Consider the following 19383-nt stretch of genomic DNA (forward strand, 5'->3'; position numbering starts at 1 on the left):
TTCAGCGATACCTAATTTATTACCTTTCTGTCTCTGTGTGGGCACATGTTTTATTTACATTTAGTAGCCTTAAACCATGCCCACATCCTCAAAGAGGTCAAATAAAACCCATGCATATAACCTTTTGGGAATGACTCGCCGACACCATTACTCATACCGCTCCAGTCTACAAGCATTACATACCACAGTGAACGGAAACTTGCTAACAATGGTGTACGCGAGTGGACGTTGAATGTGTAGTTTCTTTCTCAGACACGCACGTAAATAAATGGAACGACTATCTCTTAGTTTAATCGCGTAGTCAACTCACTCTTATACTTTTTCCACAGTCCTTAAAATGTGGACTGTTCCGTTCAAGGACAAATAAATAGCAACATTTTACCAGAAAACCTTTTTCGTTTTATACTAAAATGGATCTATGTTTCTAACACTATTTAGTTCAAAGTTCTTGTGTTAAGACGGGACGATTGCCAACGCCCATCTCTCATCCAAACAATCACGCCCTGGAAAGCCAAAAGAGATTTTATCCTCACCGCATGTGAACATACTCTGGAGTGTACACACGTAAAGTACTATCTGCAGTAGTAGAATGTACTGTCAGTTTGCAATTCCGCGTAACTACTAATCATGAATCATTTATGGTTTGCCGCTTTTAAACAAAGGATAATACTACTTTGACTGCTGTTGCGTAGGGCAAGATGCAGTTAATTATTAATGTCACGTGGGTCAAAATTAAGATGCCTACATATTTGCTTATTTCAACGGGGTGGTTTTGCAGATTGTAGCAAAACTCGTTGCTTAACACTTCTCTAAACATACACACTCATGAAGTTGGCAAGATGCGACATCAAACGGTGTCTAGATAAACGAGAGGATGAAAATCTTACTGGACCTGTTAGAACTATAAGTATTATTAATGGATTTGTGGAACAGTGTAACGACGATGTTCGTTGGAAGCCCAAGACGGAATGAAGTGTGTGCTATGTTTTTACAATAATTTGACCTTACGCCCACAACTGGATGTGCTGCCACAAGTGATAAGGAGACATGGGATAACGATAGCCTACTTCCTGTGGTATTTAATTGTGATCCATTTGGAACGGATATCTTGTGACAATATATGCCCGATGCATGCGTATGTGTTAGCTCCTCCTTTCATGTAATGTGTCTTTTGTTGTCATGACATCTGATATTTATCAACGAGTCCGCTCCACACACGATGGGTAAGCAGCTGGGATAGGCCAAGTCCGAACTCGTGCATGGGCCAGAAATAGAACGACACTAGCAACCCTGCTACCGCTTTCGGGAAATCTCCAAAGATTTGGTCCTATGAAGTTTATACATTCCACTTGAACAAAACCAGCGCAGTTGTCTGCGTTTCTCTGAAATATGCGCGGTGCACAGGAAACTAAGGAAATTCATTTTAGGCTTACAAACAATCGGATTCGATATTTAACATACATAATTACAACAGGAAAGCATAGTTAGGGTTCAAAGAGTAGTTTTAGTTAGACAAAGGGTCTGTTTAAGTTTCATTGACAAAGGGAAAGCGCTAATCAACAAGCTCAGAATAACATTGGCTTATTGTCCTTCAAAACAAAATCAATCTTTCATACAGGGAGAGTAAGAACTTGAAATGACAACAGGGCTCTGAGTATCGTCGAAGGAAATGTGCACTGCCGCTAGACAGTCAGCCGCTTGAACCTTCTCACAAACCATTTCGGAGTCTCCGTCAGTAAGAAGCGCTGCGCGCTACCGGTAACCATGAGAAATCGCACGTGTGAAGTGGGCACGTCTGTTCTAAACTGAACTTACGAATTAGGAGGACAAAAGAAGAGACCATCACCGGACACCAACTACAATAAAAAGAAATCTACTGCGAATTATATCAGCGGCTTTAGCAGTGCACCACGCTGTCAACGTGCAGAACAACTCGGTCTGAGAGCCCGATCTTTATCATCGAATCAGGATTATTTTTCCAGGCTAACACAGAGGTGTTGGTCCGCAGGATACATTTGATTTGAGTTGAGTATTTTACTACAGTGCAATTGGAGAGCCGAGTAGTTGCGAGACTTAAGAACACTGAAACGCACACGATCTCAAGGAATCTGCCATTCCTGTAGGTAAGCTGCTTCAGCACCACGGACAGGTACTAACCCCGGCAGCTGTTTCCAGACCCCACAACTTTCCGTATCTACAGACCGAGAGAAATAGAATTTTCCCTGTATTGTCCACTTGCAGCAATAACGTAATCAAAAGCCGCGAACCGAATTCGGACGAAAGCGAACTCATTGATCCATTTGGCGTAAGGGTCTGAACTTGGAATAGTTTGATTTCTCAGAGAAACATAACTTCATAATCAAAAGGTAAGAACGACTTCAGTTTCTTCTGCACTTGTATTTTGCATTACAAACTTATACATTGAAACTGTGCCCTCACGTTAGACACTATACCCATGCGCACACGGCTGTGAAATTCGCTGCCTCGAGACTGCACCTAACAGCGAGGAAATCAGAATATTTAATAACAACAGCTGCCGACCAAACGTTATCAGATTTAGAGAAGATATCTATGGCAATGAACTGTTTTAAGTGGTACAGTCCTTTATGTATTTTTACGCCGAACATATTCACGTCTTGAATGAGATTTATGACAGCGGGGATATCTGAGTTTTATTTTTATTATTTCAGGACTGAGGCACTTTACCAATTTGCTAGACGGATATATTTAAAATATATGCATATGCATTGTTATATTTTAATTCATTAATGGTGTCATAACGAGGGCACGGTTTACCCAATACGGCAGTAAGATTACTGAGTTTGTATCACCAAGTCATCGACGACGCACCTTACTACAAGTGCGACTGATCTGAATCTTTGTAACCATGCGCACGTTTCAGAGTGATATCGTATGTAAATAAACGTTTTCTTCCCGATACAGAGTATAGATAGTTCTGATATTTTTTAACCATCACTTGGACAGAAACAGAGGCAAATGTCAGCGTATATAACGTGTTCCCGTGGCACCAAAAGCAAGAAAAGTTGTATGGGAGTTGGCTAATCGAATCAGGAAAGCGTTTTGCTATGCCCAGTGCAGCCGGATGCAGCGGTATGAATAGACACTGAGGCATTACAAACAATCCCTGACGTGCGGACGGCCAGGTCTTGTTAAAACTCCGAACAAGATTAAGAAAAGAGCGGTGGGAGATTTCAACAAAAGCACGATAGAGATAGTCATACAGTCATGTGAACATAAATTATGTTACAATTCCCAAATTAATTTTTTTTTTTTTGGGGGGGGGGACACAACAAAAACGTCTCACGTCTTCACATCTCCCTGTGTATATAAAATGCAAACATGCATACATGTGTTTTTTTTAAATATGTTTAGATAGGCCTTTGCAAAACATTAAGGGAAAACAGCGATTACATGCTATTTATATTATTCCAGTCTGCTAAGCTATATTGGTATGTAATTAGTGTCTCATTGTCTCTCACTTTGCAAACTATAAATGGACGCGTGCCATGTTTCCTTGCCCTCAGTGTCACTGCAGCTAAGCTTGCCTATTTGCCTGGTCTATATCTCTCTCCTCGCTTAACCATGGAGGAAGGAGTGCAGTCTCCACCCAAGTGGAAGCGAATTCATTGCACATTCCCACTAGGGTCTTAAGAGCATGCGGAGGCATTGCAATCAGAGGGAGGCATGCTGTAGTCTGCTGCACTGGTGCCTCGCCTTGATACGCTTCACATGTGTCAGTGAACAAGAAACGTGCTTTCGCTCTCTTGCAGTGAGCTCCTCCAGAACTGGGGATACATCTGTTCATGTGCGAGATCACATGCGCATCACAGCAAAGCAACAGCAGTGTGTCACACACATATGGGGTTTTGAGCAAGGCTGTTCAGATTTAGGTGTTTATCTGTCTTGAAGGGAAAAAAAAACGTATCTACAGAATTGCTTTTCAAGCTAAGCGTGGGCGAAGCTATCACAAGTTTGTTCTCCAAGAGTTTAAAGTCTGTTTTGCTGTGATGATACAAAATTTTGTCATTCTCAGATGGCGCATTATCTTTCTTGATCATATGCTTGTTTATCTGTTCCATATAGGGCAGTTGTTTGTGAGGATGTCTCTGCTCTAATGAGAAATGCTAAAATAATTGTGCCTTGCAATTATTCTTGATATTATGGATGTTTGAATTCTGGAGAATGTGCCATTGAGACAAGTTCAGAGTTAAATCTAAAGCAAGACTACAATTAATTTGGATGAAAGCAGATTATATCACTCTAATTCAGATGATTCCACAAGGTGATAAGAAAAGGAAACAAAACAAAAAGGTTTAGTCTTAAATACCCAACTCTTGATCTTGGAAAAAAAAAACAATGAGGACCATCATACTGAGTGTTGCTGAATATATTTAGAAATGCTTTTGAAGGCTGATGCTGAAATGGGGCACAGTGGATTGTCTTAGCACAGTGCGGACTTGTGGGTTTAAACAGGTGTATTGTGCATTGTGTAACATTGTGTTATTTTTTGCACCTCAGATTGCTATAATACAAGGTTGCACCCCTTGTGTTTTTTGTGACGAAGTGATTAGACAAAGTGAATTATAGTGTGCAATGTCTTGACGGACGCAGGGAAAGAAACACATTTTTGAGAGGAGGGATAACTGCAATGTGATGGGAGTGCCTCTGAGTGAGACCACTGGTTTGTGTCGTAAGCAGAGTAGTAAGCAGAACAATGTAATTGGTTAAATAAATAAATGGAATAAGCATGTGTTCGTGGAAGTGTTCACATCAACTGCAAAAACAAAAGCTTTCTAGGAGGTTGTTCAGCGTTAAAATCAGTTGAACCCTTGCTGCTGTTGGAGGAAATGCGAGGTGTGAATGTGTGGGAGAGCAGGAAATGATCTGTTCTTTTTTCAAACCTCAGAAAGCATAATGCGTGTGACTGTGCACGCTCATCAAATTGTCTTGTTTGCATGTGCTTTGTTTGTGATTTTAAACAATCTGGGGTACATAATTCAGAAGTGTTGTTCCTTTGCCAATGCATGCAGACCCGCACCCCTCCCAGTTTCCAGTTTGTTTTTGTTAGCACTTAAACATGAATTAATACCCATGAATAATATTGGTAAGTGTTGGTTGTGAGGGGTTTAATAGCATATTATGTGCAAGATTAGTCTCAGTAGCTAAAGAGCCAGATACAGTACGATTTAACTGAAGCTGAGTCTAAGATGGCAGAATGGTGAGTGCATGTGTGTGGTTGCATGGCCCCACTGCCTGCAGAATCTAGTGGAGATGCCATATCCAGGGGAGGATGGGGATAAATAACAAGCAGCTGGACAATCTAATGAGCCGTCAATCAAATGTTTAATTGTACCACACAGGTAGCTGGGAAAAAAAAAACATGCAATTGGAGTAGCATTTGACCACAAAAACAAGAGACATATTCCTTTTCTTCAGAAGGTGACATGAAGGGAAAAATGTGGTCACCTCATGTGTGTGGACAGTGAGGCTTTGTGAACCCCAAAAATGATTAGGGCCATCATTAGTTATCAGTGGCACTCTAACTGACAATTATCACGTTTTGATACATGACAACACATGGTAGATTCACGTATTGTGGAGCTGGAGTTGGAGCCTCAGTCTCTCATCATCAGCTGTCTTAATTACCAGAAACATTGCAGTTCAAACAAAGCATAAAATAAACAATTACAGAATAACAGAATATTGCCCCCAATGATTATAACTGACATTACCATGTTTTGTGCATAATGGAAAATGATTTCTCTATACAATTTAAATTAAACTGAAACTTTCATTGGCAGTCAAAACTATCTGATACTATACCCCAGGTCTACCATAAAATATCTTTTCCTTGGTGACTTACTGTATTGGAGCCTGGCTAAGAATTCACTTCAATTCCACCCTAAGAACCGAGCTACACTCAAACTCAAACATCATTAGGCTAGAGTTTGCAGCCCTCTCTCCCACCCCAAAAAGGCAACTGTCAGTATCAAAATTTTGTGGTATAATTAATAGGTGAGGGCATGAGTGAGTGTGTGATTGTGTTGGATGGTTTAATGCCATGATTTGATTTGACCTTGGTGTTGAGTGGGCTTTGATTAAAATGATCAGGAAAAAAAAGTCAAGGAGTGCCATGGACATGGACACAAAGGAGGTGCTAGAAAGGATGCAGCAAAACCCAAAAATACAAGAAAATTAGTTTAATCAAGGCATAACAAGAGAAGCATACTTGGATGGAGGTCTACCTAATCCACAGAACATATCCATGGGATAAGAAGGGAAATTATTATGGAAATGATGGACTGAAATGAATGGAAAGCAACACTTAACAGTGCCAGACTCTGACTTTCTGAACAGGATCATAGCTCTAGCTTGAAAAGTAATTCTCTGAACAAATCAGGAAAATAATGGGTAAACAGTTTACACATCTGAGCCCTTATGCTCAGACAAAGGCTATGTTTTTGGATATCGCGTTTTGTGGAATCCCATGCAGATTTGCTCATTAAAAAAAACACACTCAATTGGCTTATCCACTTTAACAGTGCCCACGTCAGGCGAGCCACTCACCATTAAAGATCAGTGAATCTGCTCAGAATTCACAGCATGACACCTCAAATACGACTGTAACTTTGGTAAGAGCCTGTGTCTTGACACCTGCCATAGCAAATAAAATCTATAACCCTTTGCAACAAAGACAAAGGATACCCCCACCCCCATGAACATCTGTGGCTGTCTTTATACCTTAGTCCTATTGGGCAATACCACATGACACACCACAGGTAGATTGATTATGTAAACAAATGAGCATCTACCAAAATATTCTTAATGAATTTCCCATACACAAAAATAACATGTTACATTTCAAAGAATAATTTTTTGTAGCTCAATCAATATATTGAAAATATGTAAATTATTGCCACTTTTGTATATTGCAGGATATTTCTGCTTTGCATTATAATATGTAGTATGTAAAATTTGTAATATATTCTTGGACTGAACAACATATTTCTCTGTGCTTTACAATATATTTTACGTTTGTATGCATTGCAACAATATCAGTAGATTTCCTTCAGAGATCATTTCCTTAAGAATAATTTCTGCACATAAATTAAATTGATCTATATTTCATATGGAAAAATTCCCCCTTTGGCTGAATTGGTTTTACCCAAATACCAATATGTGGGTGTAAACACACCCATTCTCTAATCAAGACAGTATTCACAGCACTATAGTACAGGAATAATTAGCTTCTATTATCCAATGACTGACAATGTAGCAACATCATTCAAAAGCTGACTATATGTCAATTAGAATTGTAATGAGACAAATATGCAGAAATTTGAATGGAAATTAACAAATTTAAATATTTTATGTCCACAATGCGTTATGGGCACTTTCAGCTCTTTGCAGCTGATTCTTGATCAGAATCAAGATTTTAATGAAATGCCTTTGGTTAGTATTGGGGATGGGTGATCTCATTTTAGATCTATTAATTTTAGATCTATTGGCTCCCCCATCTTACTACTGGTGTTTACTACTCTATTTTTGTCTTTTAATTTTATTCTCAGAGAACTATATTAAAATGATGCGCAGCTCAGCTCTCAAGAAGGCGACATTGTTAGTAAATTTCAATTATTTATTCTCTTTTCCTCTATTTCAATCCTTCCAGGCAGAGCCTAACCTGGTGCACCTGAGTTTCTTTCAGACCAAGACTGATCCACATCACCTGTACTGTACCAATGTGTTTTTTTCTGTTTTTGGCTGCTGGGGATGGGGTCGGTTGCTGCAAGCAGCAGTCAGTCAGGAGATTGGCTCATGTCCCTTCCTCCTTCAAATCCCTGTGATCTCCAAAGACTGGGGTGGTGTGAGCCGAGGCACCTCCGTGAGAGGCAACATCCTCCTAGACACGGGGGCGTAAATCGCATAATAATCTGCTCCCGGCACAGCCGCACCAAACCCGGCAATGTGATTGGCTGGGCAGAGCAGAGCGTAGTTAACCCGATACTGTGAAAACCTGGAGGAACTACCCGTGGTTCTAGGGATACCATGAAAAGACATTTGCTCAACATCAGCATCAGAAGAGACAAAACACCACAAAAAACAATAAACCTCAGACAAATCACAATATGAGAAAAACATAACGCAGTTCATCCACTTTTTACAATAACGGTCTCATATTTTTCCCAGTAAGAGTAATTAGCAGCTGTTGAACATATTGTGGTCACTAAAAATTTTGTCTCAAATTTGAGCAGATTCACCTCACACATTTCTCTTAATCCGATGTTTAAATATATGATAATAGAGTTTTGTGGTCAATGTCTGACTCACTGTGTTTACTGACATTAATATTATTTATGTCTGGGTTTGGGGTATGAATGAATGATTATGAATAATTTCAACCAAAAATGACACACAATGGCTGTTGCACACTTGGCATTACAGGGGAAGTCTTTGGCAGAAGCTACCTGCTTTACTGAATGCAGTATCAATTGTTGCTTACAGTAGGGGGCAAAAGCATTGAGCTGCTGCTCAGAAACAACAACAGAAAAAACAATATAAGTACTTATGGGTATGCATTAATGGAATTCATCCAGCACCCCTCTCCAAATTAGACATGTCCTGAGCTGCATTATGATAAATCAATGTCTGTTGTGCATATTTTGCGCCTTCTCCATCAGCAATGTCACTGCTATTTGTCCTGGGCCATTTCCAGTCTAAACCCTAATTCCAGTCCCATTTCCAGCTGCAATTAGTGCCACCTGAAACTGGCACAATATTGCTCTTATAAATCATTGTTGGACTCTGTGTGTGCTTCTCCTAAGGGTAATTGTTACATCTCAGCGCAGTTTTTTTTTGCAGCTTGATGCTCAATCACTGTGTGGCAGGCTATTCTGTAGCTACATTCCTCCTTGTTCTTGCTGCTGATGTGATGTGTCCTTAATGTATTCTGCCATAATCATCTTGTAAATTGCTCAGGATAAGACTGTCTGCCCTAAAAATAAATGAAAAAAAGAAAGAAACTCATAACAATGATATATAACCTCGTTATACTCATTTATAAGTTGCTCAGGACAGTTGTGTCTGCCAGCTTAAAAAAAGACATTATAATTATTATTATTGTACTACTACTACTGCTACTAATAATAATAATGAAACAGAGCACTGTATGCGGCTTTATTAGATGCACTTTGTATTCTTTGTGAATTGCTCTGATAAATGGCAAAATGTAAATGTAAACGTAAGCCCCGGTTGGACACTCTCAATGTGCTGCTGTGGCATTAGCTCAGAGGAAGAGAGCTGTTGGAAGAGTGGTGATGTAGAGGCAGAGTGACAGAATGAGAGATCAAGCCTGGGGTCATCACCCCCCGATACCACAGGTCTTACTCACCGTCTCAGGTGAGCCACTCTGTCATCAAGCAAAGACATGGGTGTACCGAGCCATATCTGTACCTGTAAAAAAATGTGTGTGCTAGCCCTGTCGGTCCAGGCAGGTCTCTGTGCATACAGATCGCCTCTGCTTCATTTCGGCCATTGCTTCATAAAGGACAGCCCTGGAGGATGAAAGTAAGGCCTGTTCTTTATTGTTACAGAGACAGCTTATCGTTATCTTTAGTTTATTAGCTACCAGATCATCGTAATTAAACTTCTGGATGATTAATGACCATGACCACATCAGATGGGATATCTCAAGCGGAGACGTCTTGCTGTGGCCCTGTACAAATGTGTCTTTAATTCTCACACATTGATGCATCAAGCAAATGACTCAAATGTACAATACTTGGCAGTTTGACTATGTCTGTACATATCTGTATATAGCTCTAGCCATCTGGTGTGCAACATCTAGTCAGTGGGTTTAATGTCACAGGCAGTGTATGTTGGAATCATACATTGATGTGTGATGTGATGAATATTAATTTCTAGTGCCTGCTGTCCCTATCATTATTAAATGAACAATTTTGTTGGTGGATAACATAATTCTCAGACCCATATACAGTGTACCTCCATATATGGCTTGACAAAGATGCATTTGTGAGCAATTTCCATGCAGTTTTTGGTCCTTTTTTGAATGAGACATCTCGGACATTGACATACAAGAGATGGCATGGTATCTCTCTTGTGTTTGATACTGAGCCAATATAATGCCCTTGGAGACAATAGAGTAGTCCAGGATTAGTCCTACTGGGCTGTGTGTGTGTGTGTGTTTGTTTGTGTGTGTTTGATTGTGTCCATTCACATGTGTGTGTACTTTGTCTGTATCTATATTTAAGGATGCAAGTATATTTTGTATTGTATGTGGGTTTGAGTATGAGCATATCTTTCTATTTTTGTGTCTGTTTCTGTGTGTGGGCATCTCTGTCTCTGTGTATTTGTAATTGTGTGTTTGTGTGTATCTGTATCTGTGTGCACCTGTATCTCTTTGTGTGTGTATGGGTGTGTGTGTGTGTGTGTGTGTGTGTGTGTGTGTGAGAGAGAGAGAGAGAGACAGAGACGGAGAGGCAGAGGGGCAGCATGCGTCAGGGCTTAGTTAGCAGAAGAGAGGCAGGGTCAGGGAAGCCCAGAAGCCAGCCCCTGCCCTGTCACAGCTGATTGCTCAATGAATAATGTATAGACAGAAAAGAGCTTGGAGAAACAAAGGCACGAGGCCTCCTGCGCTGGCAGCACATCCATCACGCTGTCAACCACAATCAAAGCCGTGACACTAATGAGCTCACAGAAGAGGAGAGAGAGGGGATGGATACTTGAAGGAAGAATGGAGCTGCAAAGCGTGATTAGTGAACGGAGCAGGGGGTGAGTGGGGGGTTGAAGTGCCTTCTCTGGGTCCTGTCCTCACAAGATGTTGGGATGGGAAGGGAAGGAGAGAAGTGGAAGATCTGGTCTTTGTTGGGTTTCTTCCTCATTTTTCCCTGCGCATTTAAAGAGACCTCTTCTGAACCTCACAGAGGATAGATGGGCTGTATCAGACAGCACATGGCCACTTGTTTGACTGAGAACATCTGATCCGTGAAGTTCTGTAATGCCCTCTCTATGTTTTGGTGGAGTTCGCAAACCCCTTTTTTATTTTGTGATGAAGCTGTTTTCACTACCCTTTACAGCTCTGGATAAGGCTTAATAACATGGTAAAAATGTGTAATATTGGAATGACCTAAACTTCCCCCAGACTGTGTGAATTGCCACAAAAAGAAATGTAAAAAAAATACACATGAAGTGATATCAGAGCTGTAAGCTGAAATGCTAATGCCATTTTAAAATGTCATTTCAAAATCCCTCTAGTTGAAGAACAATTACAGTTAAAGTTATTGTATATTTTGTAAACATTGAGAAAAATAGACTTTTTGTTTGTTCACCTGGAGAGTTAGTGCTGCTGTTGGTAGAACTGAGATCACAGTAAAGGGCCCTGTTTTTCCCATGGCGGAGAAGCTTGTTATCATAGTTTGCCTTTCAATTGGGAAAGCTACCCGATGTTCAGCTGGAGAGAGCAGTACAGACAGGCTGATAACAACCTTTCAGTGACCCCACCTCTCTCCTTACTTATAGTACTGAATTCATGTCTGTCAGGTAGCTAAAGAGTGCCTCTTGCTGCAAGAGAACAAAAAAACCAAACATCCAAGCCGTTGCCACAGCCACAAATGCTTTTGAAGGCAAGCTCCGTGGGGATAACTTCACTCCTCCCCGTCCCAACCGGACCACCATCACATGATCCAAATGATTAGTGGGTCTGGATACCCGAAAGGCAATAAAACGTCCAGGAGAAACATTGAGAGAGGTTGGAAGGGCATGCTAGCGAATGGGTTTCTGTAAGGCAAATGGATATGCTGGAGCTAAAAAACAGAAAAATCTTCTCCTTGACAGAGGTATTGCTCAGTTCCCCACATGCATTGTGGAATGCATTGTTGCACAGTAGTCCAAAAGTCAGGACAGTCCAAAGCAGTCCCAGGATGTTTGATTCAGGAGATGACAAAGTCAAAACAAACAGACGCTGAAACACAATTTGGATGCGCAATCTCTTGATAGTCAAATGGCCATCCGCAACAAATATATAAACCCAAACAATCTTGTAACATACATTTGTTTGGAACAGATTTGCAGAAACTGATGGTTTACTAACCATGTCCCTGGCCTGATTGTTAACTGTTTGTAATATGTTAGAGGGCTAGAGGTTCACGGTTGATTCTTGCTTGGTTCAAACAAAAATACACTGGAGAATCAGGTGGGCCAGCAGGCCCCTCAAGTGTGACAGTGATGAGAGGTGATATGTGTTGTCACATGAGGGGACAGCCAGGCTAAGAGACATGTCTATTCTGAGCTGTGGAAACGGGAGCCGTGATTGGGAGGGAGCCATTTTGGAGCCACATAACACAATAGTTAGGAAGGGATACCGGAGGAAATGTTGACAAGCTGAAGCCTCAAATTAAAAGCGATTTGAAAGTCTGCCATGTTGTCTGTTAGCGTATATGCTGAATGGATGAAGCCAACCTGCAATTTTAAACTTGTTGCTGAACTCAGATTCATTACTGCAAGGCCGCTTTTGGCTATGACACATTGGCATGTTTTGATGAATGTGAAGTTGTGGGGCTCTTCAGCTCAGAGGTAATAAGGATATTGCACAGAGAGTGCCCTGCCTTCCTATCATAATCTCCAAACTGATTTCACACCGATGGAATTATGGAGGGTAAAAATAGTGTGGAATATCAGGGGCACAAAGACCGTGCCGTGTATACAGACTTGTTATTTGTAATGCGCTTACAAGTCTAGTCAGATTAAAGCAGGCATTCAGAAAATGAAACCCCCTTTCTTAACTGTATCTTCGTGTGTGATTATGACAGACGCTGCTCCGACTGCATTTTTCTGAGCTTGATATCAGATTGCACACAGCTCAAGGGAGGGCACGTTTTCCATTAGCATGCTGGCTCCTTCCTCCCCGTGGATGGTTCTCTTTGTTGTCTGGAAAACCATTCGAGGAAGCCTCTCTCGCTCGTTCGAATTTACATGCACACGCGGGTCGTCTTTGTAGTGCGTGGAGATCAAGCTGCTTGGCTGCTATGGCTGGACTCTCTACAGTCGCTTCCACCTCAAGCTCCTCATAGACGTTCTTCTCCAGCAGGAGCATTACCATATTAATGCTGGGAATGTGAATGCAAATACCAAAACAGATGCACACCTTGTGAAACCCCCTGTAACTCCCCTCCTCTCTTTCTCTTTCCTCGTCTCTTGTCCTCTTTCCTCTGCTCTCCTTTCTTCCTCACCCTTCTCCATACTTTCTTCTCCTTCCCTCCCTTTCTCTCTTCTCCTCTCCCCTTGTCTGCCCCACCCATCTCCTCTTCTCGCCACCTCCCACATGACCTCCCTCATTGGTATCTTTCACTGCCCCCGTCATGGAACTTGATATGTCTGCAGTAAGGGGCTTGGAGGCACAGCTTTTGCTCCCTAAAACAGGAGGCATACCCCATTGAATGCCAAGCAAATTCAACTTAACATGTTTGTGAATGAATACAGTACTGTGATACATTATGGATAACACCATGCTTATTTAAATACTCAATTCCAGTTAAAGTGGCCGTATCACCTTCCAGATTAATGTACAAGCCTGTTCAACATTCAGTTTCAGTTGAACAATGAACATATTATGGTAGAAAATACAAGTTAACAGCATTGCTGAATTATTTCTGTTGCAGGTATGTTAGCTGTGGTATAACAGGAAAAAAGCAACCAATATATGCACTTTTGTAAATATTCATAATGAATTATTACCAGTAAACCATAATGCATAACAATGCTAAAGTTGGTATTGTGCAAATAGCTACACACAGTTACAGAAACCTGGCTTTATTCAATCCTTTAATTTTATAGTCTGCATACAGTAGCAAACAGTTATACACAGTAAGTTACATAAACTAAGCCAATACTATGCCTTCTCAATCAGATAATAACTGTGAAAATGCTAAAGGAGAACTTAGCAAGTTCACTTAGTCTACTTATATTTCAAAAGACAGCATGTAACATTGATATTTAACATTACCTTGACATGTCTTTGGAAAAAATTGCTGGGTTTTATGAATGCCTATTGTCTGATTTTTAATTATATATATTATAATTATATATATGAATATATCCAATACTGTTGCAGTCAATTCCATTTCAATTCAGTCAGTTCAGGGAATTAATTGAAATTCAATTCATGAGCTGAAAATATTTATAGAAAATGAAGGCCAATTTTTAATTAATCAATTGCATTTTAATATATTTCTTCAATTGACTGAACTGAAATGGAATTGATCCCAATACATAAATCAAAATATAATTAAAAATATAATGTATTGGATGACTTCCATAGTGAAGAATGAATTGTACATAGATGGGAGCAAATGGACGAAGCACCTCCTTGTTGGTATGAATGAAAACCCCAGTTCAGATGAACTCCAGTTTACGGTGGAGACAGCTACCTAATGCAACTGACTGAATGCATCTGCCCAGTCTAAGACAGGTCAAGGGCAGCCCAATGGAGACAATGCATACGATTAAATAGAGTTTCTTTCTCTGTTTAAAACATCAAGGTTGTCTCTATATATTCTATGCAATATGATTTTAATTTATGGACACTATAGCATGTTCAGTGCAGGCTGGAGAGATTGAGTAACATGTATTATAAGCCCTTTCCAATGTTTTGTTGCTAACAGATGATGATTCATGCATCAATAATCTTAGGAGGAAAAGTATTTTTGTCTTTGAGAAAAGATTAATGTGACAAATGAATAGAACTAATAATACTAACCTGATAGTAGCACATTACTAGATCCATTTATGTAAATATTGTACAGAAAAATATAGCTGCTCATGTGCAAGCCACAGTAGAGTAGTCATTGTGTAAAAATCATTATGTAAAGGCTCCCTTTAACAAAAAACACATTGTTTCTGAATGTTTCATTCCCATTTTGCATGGGTTGTAAAAAAAATTCAAATATTATCTCGGCATTGAAATCGTATCTCAGGGATGTGATTGTCATACACTGTATGTGGTGTATATCAGGCGTTCTGCAGTTTACCAAAGAAAACACCCTGAGTGAAGAGGAGGGATGGAGACGGAGCTCCATAATAATGAAGCGTATTAGGCCCATACCTCGCAAGGCTCGAGTAGATGTGTCTGCCTGCAGCTTCAAAGCGTTGCAAGGCTGGATGCCTCGCTTTTTGAACTCGCTTTTTTCAGAGGGAGCGATTCTGAGGAGATGGCTGAGGGGAGGTTCCGTCAGCTGCCTACCAAGAGGCGTGATGATGGCCCCTCCTGAGAGCAGAATTCGATGATGACAGAGAGAGAGACACACAGAGGGAAAGAGAGAGAGAGAGAGCGAGAGAGAGAGAAAGAGAGGGAGAGACTTCATAGCCGCTCTGGTGCTCTGGCATTCCCTCTGTGCGTGGTCCTACCCATCTTCCTGTCCCATTGTAGCTGCACTTAAAGGGCTTTCATGGACACATGACAGTGTGTCGTGCACAGAGCTGTATATGCCGTTGACACACCTATCACAGATAAGCTCAACCACATCATATTTTATCCAGTTCTCCTGGGGATTTCTTCCCTGTTGGGAGTTTCACTGCTCTTGTATTGCACCTGCTTCACGTTACACTGTCTCCGCCATGACTCGCATTGTTGTCATGCAAAGCACTCTGTGAAGGAACATTTTGTTGGTTAGGAGGGCAATATTACATACAATTTCACTGAGTTATTGAATTTGACATTCCTCAAAAGAATGGGTGTTCTGTGTTGTCAGCTGGAGGTTGGTCAAATGTCAATTATTACCTAAAATGAAAATTGAGATCCACAGAGGTAAATGCATCCAAGCCTTTTCAGGCTTTCTTTCTCTTGCTGCCTGTAATCTAAACACTGTTATTATCAGAAATGGTTGGCAAACCACCAGTGCATTCTTTAATGATAACAACCATAATAATGGCTTGCATTTGTTTAGCACATTTTGAGGTTTTCAATGTCCTTTACAAGGAAGGGGTGACTCACCTCAACTTACCACCAATCTGTATTGTCCACCTGGGTAATATATGGCAGCCAATTTAGAATATATTCCTCACCACATATCATCTGATGAACAGAGGAGAGATTTGTTTAAACTCATTGAGAGACCCTGGGTGGAAAATTACTCAAAATGCTTGAGGAGCCACACTCTTTATGATTAATGCCATGAGATCTTTACTGACCATGGTGTATCATCTGAAAGAAAGTGCCTCCTCTAACACAGTATTCTCATCACTATGCAAGCACAATGGTTTTCAGCTTGGTTCTGAAGTAAATTTGCTCTTTACTGGCCAACTAACATATCTTCCAGCCAGCAACCTGGTTTTGCCAGAACAGTCCGAGCTCTAAACAAGTTCGGCCATACTTACCTTCTGCCATCAGGCAAGATAAAGTTGCAGGGTGCTATGTCTGCTGGCTGTGTTTTTGGCCTAATTAGTACCTGCGTCTCCCAGCTTGTCCTAAAGAGCCTGTTTCTATGCCCTGGTTCAATACAAAACTCACACTGTGTCCATCTGCTCCAGAAAAGGCCAGAGCAAGATTATTTGATTTCTAAAGTCAATTAAACGTTGCCCACTGTGTCTTAGCCTCATGGTAACTGCTGACTGTATTTTTAAGCAACGTGATTCAGAGATAACAGATGTAACCATACACCTTTCTTACACTATAGATAGACTGGCAGTAGATGTGATGTGTGTCCAGGGCTTTTTTAATGAAATATACCAACATTCGTTTCTCACATGTCATATGCACTCAACCTTCCATAATTTACAACTGGCTCACATATTTTTGGACATGCGGTGCTCATCAATAGCTTACTTGTACAGTACTTGCAAAGAGGATATAATACTCGTATAATGCTTAATTATACTGTGCTTAATAGGGTGTTGTTATACTGTGCCAATACAATCTCATTAGTGCATACTGTAACCTGTCCCAGTGTGGCAACGCTGGCCTCCTTTGACAGCTCGATTGATTATAGCAAGTAAACATCAACAATGTATTTTTAAATGATCTAAACTGCAGTTGTTGATACTGTATTAGGCATTTAGAAGCAAACTATCCATGTGTCCCAGTCATGCTTTTTGTTGCTTTTTTCAAGATTTCATTTGAAAGAAATGTTTGTAGTGTGCAAGCTTATAAAGGGCCACAAATGCAAACACGTATTTATATTCATAAAGTAAAACTTAAAGGATGTTAAGTGTGCTACATACTTTCACACAAACTGTTTGGTGGTGCCCCTTGTATTTTGGCCCCTTGCTGGGCAGAGTCGGTAAATGGTCTTGACCCAGTTTCATTGTAACACTTTAAGATAAAGGAGATGTTGAATACACTTCTTCCTCTGTGCAGACCTACAGCAAAGCTGCAATGGGCTTTTTTAAATGATGTATGAAGTGTGTCAGGTTTAGTTCAGGTATATGTTTTGAAAAGTATCTACAACATTATAATTGTTTTATAACTAGATAGATAAATAAAAGTTCCAAAAAGACAGATCTTAAGACAAATCATAAAGCAAATTAAACAGCAAATGTCTATAATTTAACATTAGACATCCAACTGGCAATGTTTGCGACTTCAGTCAATAAATGGCCAGAGATGGCTGCACACCTCAGCATTAAGCAACATAAATTGATGTGGAATCAGTGGCCTATGTACCAACAGCTTTCCCTTAAAATCAAGTGATTTCAAAATGACTGACCACAAGTCATGGAGGTGCATTATATGTAAGGGGAAGAGGGATGAGGGGGTGGTGCACCGATTAGAAATGACTTTTGATTGGATGGTTAAATCTCCCCAAATTAAGTAGTCTGTTTGGCTGTTAAAAATAAGATGGATGCTATGTGAGCTGTATATATTGACCTGGATCAGGGTTTTTCATAAAAAAAAAAAATCATGTAATACAATATCACGTCTTGGTTGAAGGGGGGAGGGGGTCACATGCCTGTGACACCGACTGTGGGAAATCCGGCCTCACAGAAATGGCCCGTCGGAGAGAGAGTAATTTACAACTGAATCTTTCAGTCGTCCGAAAGAACAATTTTGTATGGGAAAATTGGCCCGCTCCTCTCCCGTCCCTTTCCCACTTTCCACCTCGGCTGGCGAGTTTCCATGGCAACGGGAGGTTAGATGAAGGAACCCTAATGAGTGAAGGAATGTATTTCGGCGAGATGAGCGCATTGATCTTTGCGAGGGGGCGCGCTGATGTCTCACAGGATGTGTGCGTTTTAGCCCAGCGAGGCAGCACCGCGGAGAAGCCGTGGGGAAACCGGAGGCACGGGGACAGCTGCCGCTGCTCCTAAGCAGAAGTCCTCGACCTGATTCGCCTCAGGGAGGCACCAGTTAAGTCAAATGAGGCAATAAGTCAAACACAATTTATGTAAGCGGCCCTAAATACACACTTCTGTAAGAGAAGTAATTATTGACAGTGCAATTTCACAGACTCGGAGCAACGTCTGGATGTAAATTTTAATGGGAGAAGACAAAGCAAAGCCTTTCTCTTGTAGAGTTGAGCTGTAGATACAATACAACAGCTTACGGGTGAATTGGCAATTGGTGTACATTTATAACCTATGAAACATCAAATGAAACATCTCTCTGTTGTTTCAGCGGCATGTTGCTCTTGTGATTACTTATACAAGGAAAACATTTGTAGACTGTAAAAGATAAAAAGTGTGCAACAGCCTGCATTTAAATTAGTAATTCAATACCTATTATTAAATTACCCAAAATTATATTCTGTTTAGTATGTATACTCCACTCCATGTTGTATGTCCCATTCTGCTCAGATTTGATCTGGTGTGAATTTGACATACCTTGTGTTTTGATGTTGTTGTTGCTCAATGTGTCACAGGTGGATAGCAAAATAATAGGACCTTATCTCGTGTGTTATTCTTTATTAAGTTCATTTCAGATGGGAGTGTCTTCTTTAGCTGAATAAGCTACCTTTCCCCCAATATCGTATGCATAGACATGAATTTATGCAATGCACACAGATCTAAAAGTGCAGTGAACATCCACTTGAACACCTCAAAATTTTGAATTGGTTTCTTCATGTTATGTTTAACAAAATTTGTTAAACATACACAAAGTCTGTATATGTAACAATAATAAGCAATATAAGGTTATGTGTAATATAAAAAAAAATCTCAGGTCCTGCTGATGCAGTTAATTATAACACCCACTGTCTCAGTGAGCTAGCTTGGCTTACAGACGGCATGGGAAGGGCAGCAATATTTGCTCAGCAAACGTATGGGTGCATATTGCGTTTCTGTACAGCGTGCCACTTCTAATTAACCACTGGGGGAAAGTGAGAGGATTGGAGAGGGAGGAAGGGCAGGCCAGCTCCA

At 40.5% G+C, this 19383-nt stretch overlaps 1 protein-coding gene across 1 annotated transcript in view; it reads left to right on the forward strand.

Moving 5' to 3' along the window:
- The first annotated feature begins 1633 nt into the window (after nt 1-1633).
- grm2a (glutamate receptor, metabotropic 2a) overlaps nt 1634-19383 on the forward strand; it is a 49714-nt gene continuing 31964 nt past the window's right edge. Inside the window, exon 1 of the mRNA XM_036531651.1 lies at nt 1634-2366. The gene's annotated coding sequence lies outside the window, so the exon portion shown is untranslated. The remainder of the gene's footprint in view (nt 2367-19383) is intronic.

The sequence above is a fragment of the Megalops cyprinoides genome, chromosome 6 (genome assembly GCF_013368585.1).
Source record: "Megalops cyprinoides isolate fMegCyp1 chromosome 6, fMegCyp1.pri, whole genome shotgun sequence".
NCBI classification, from domain to species: domain Eukaryota; kingdom Metazoa; phylum Chordata; class Actinopteri; order Elopiformes; family Megalopidae; genus Megalops; species Megalops cyprinoides.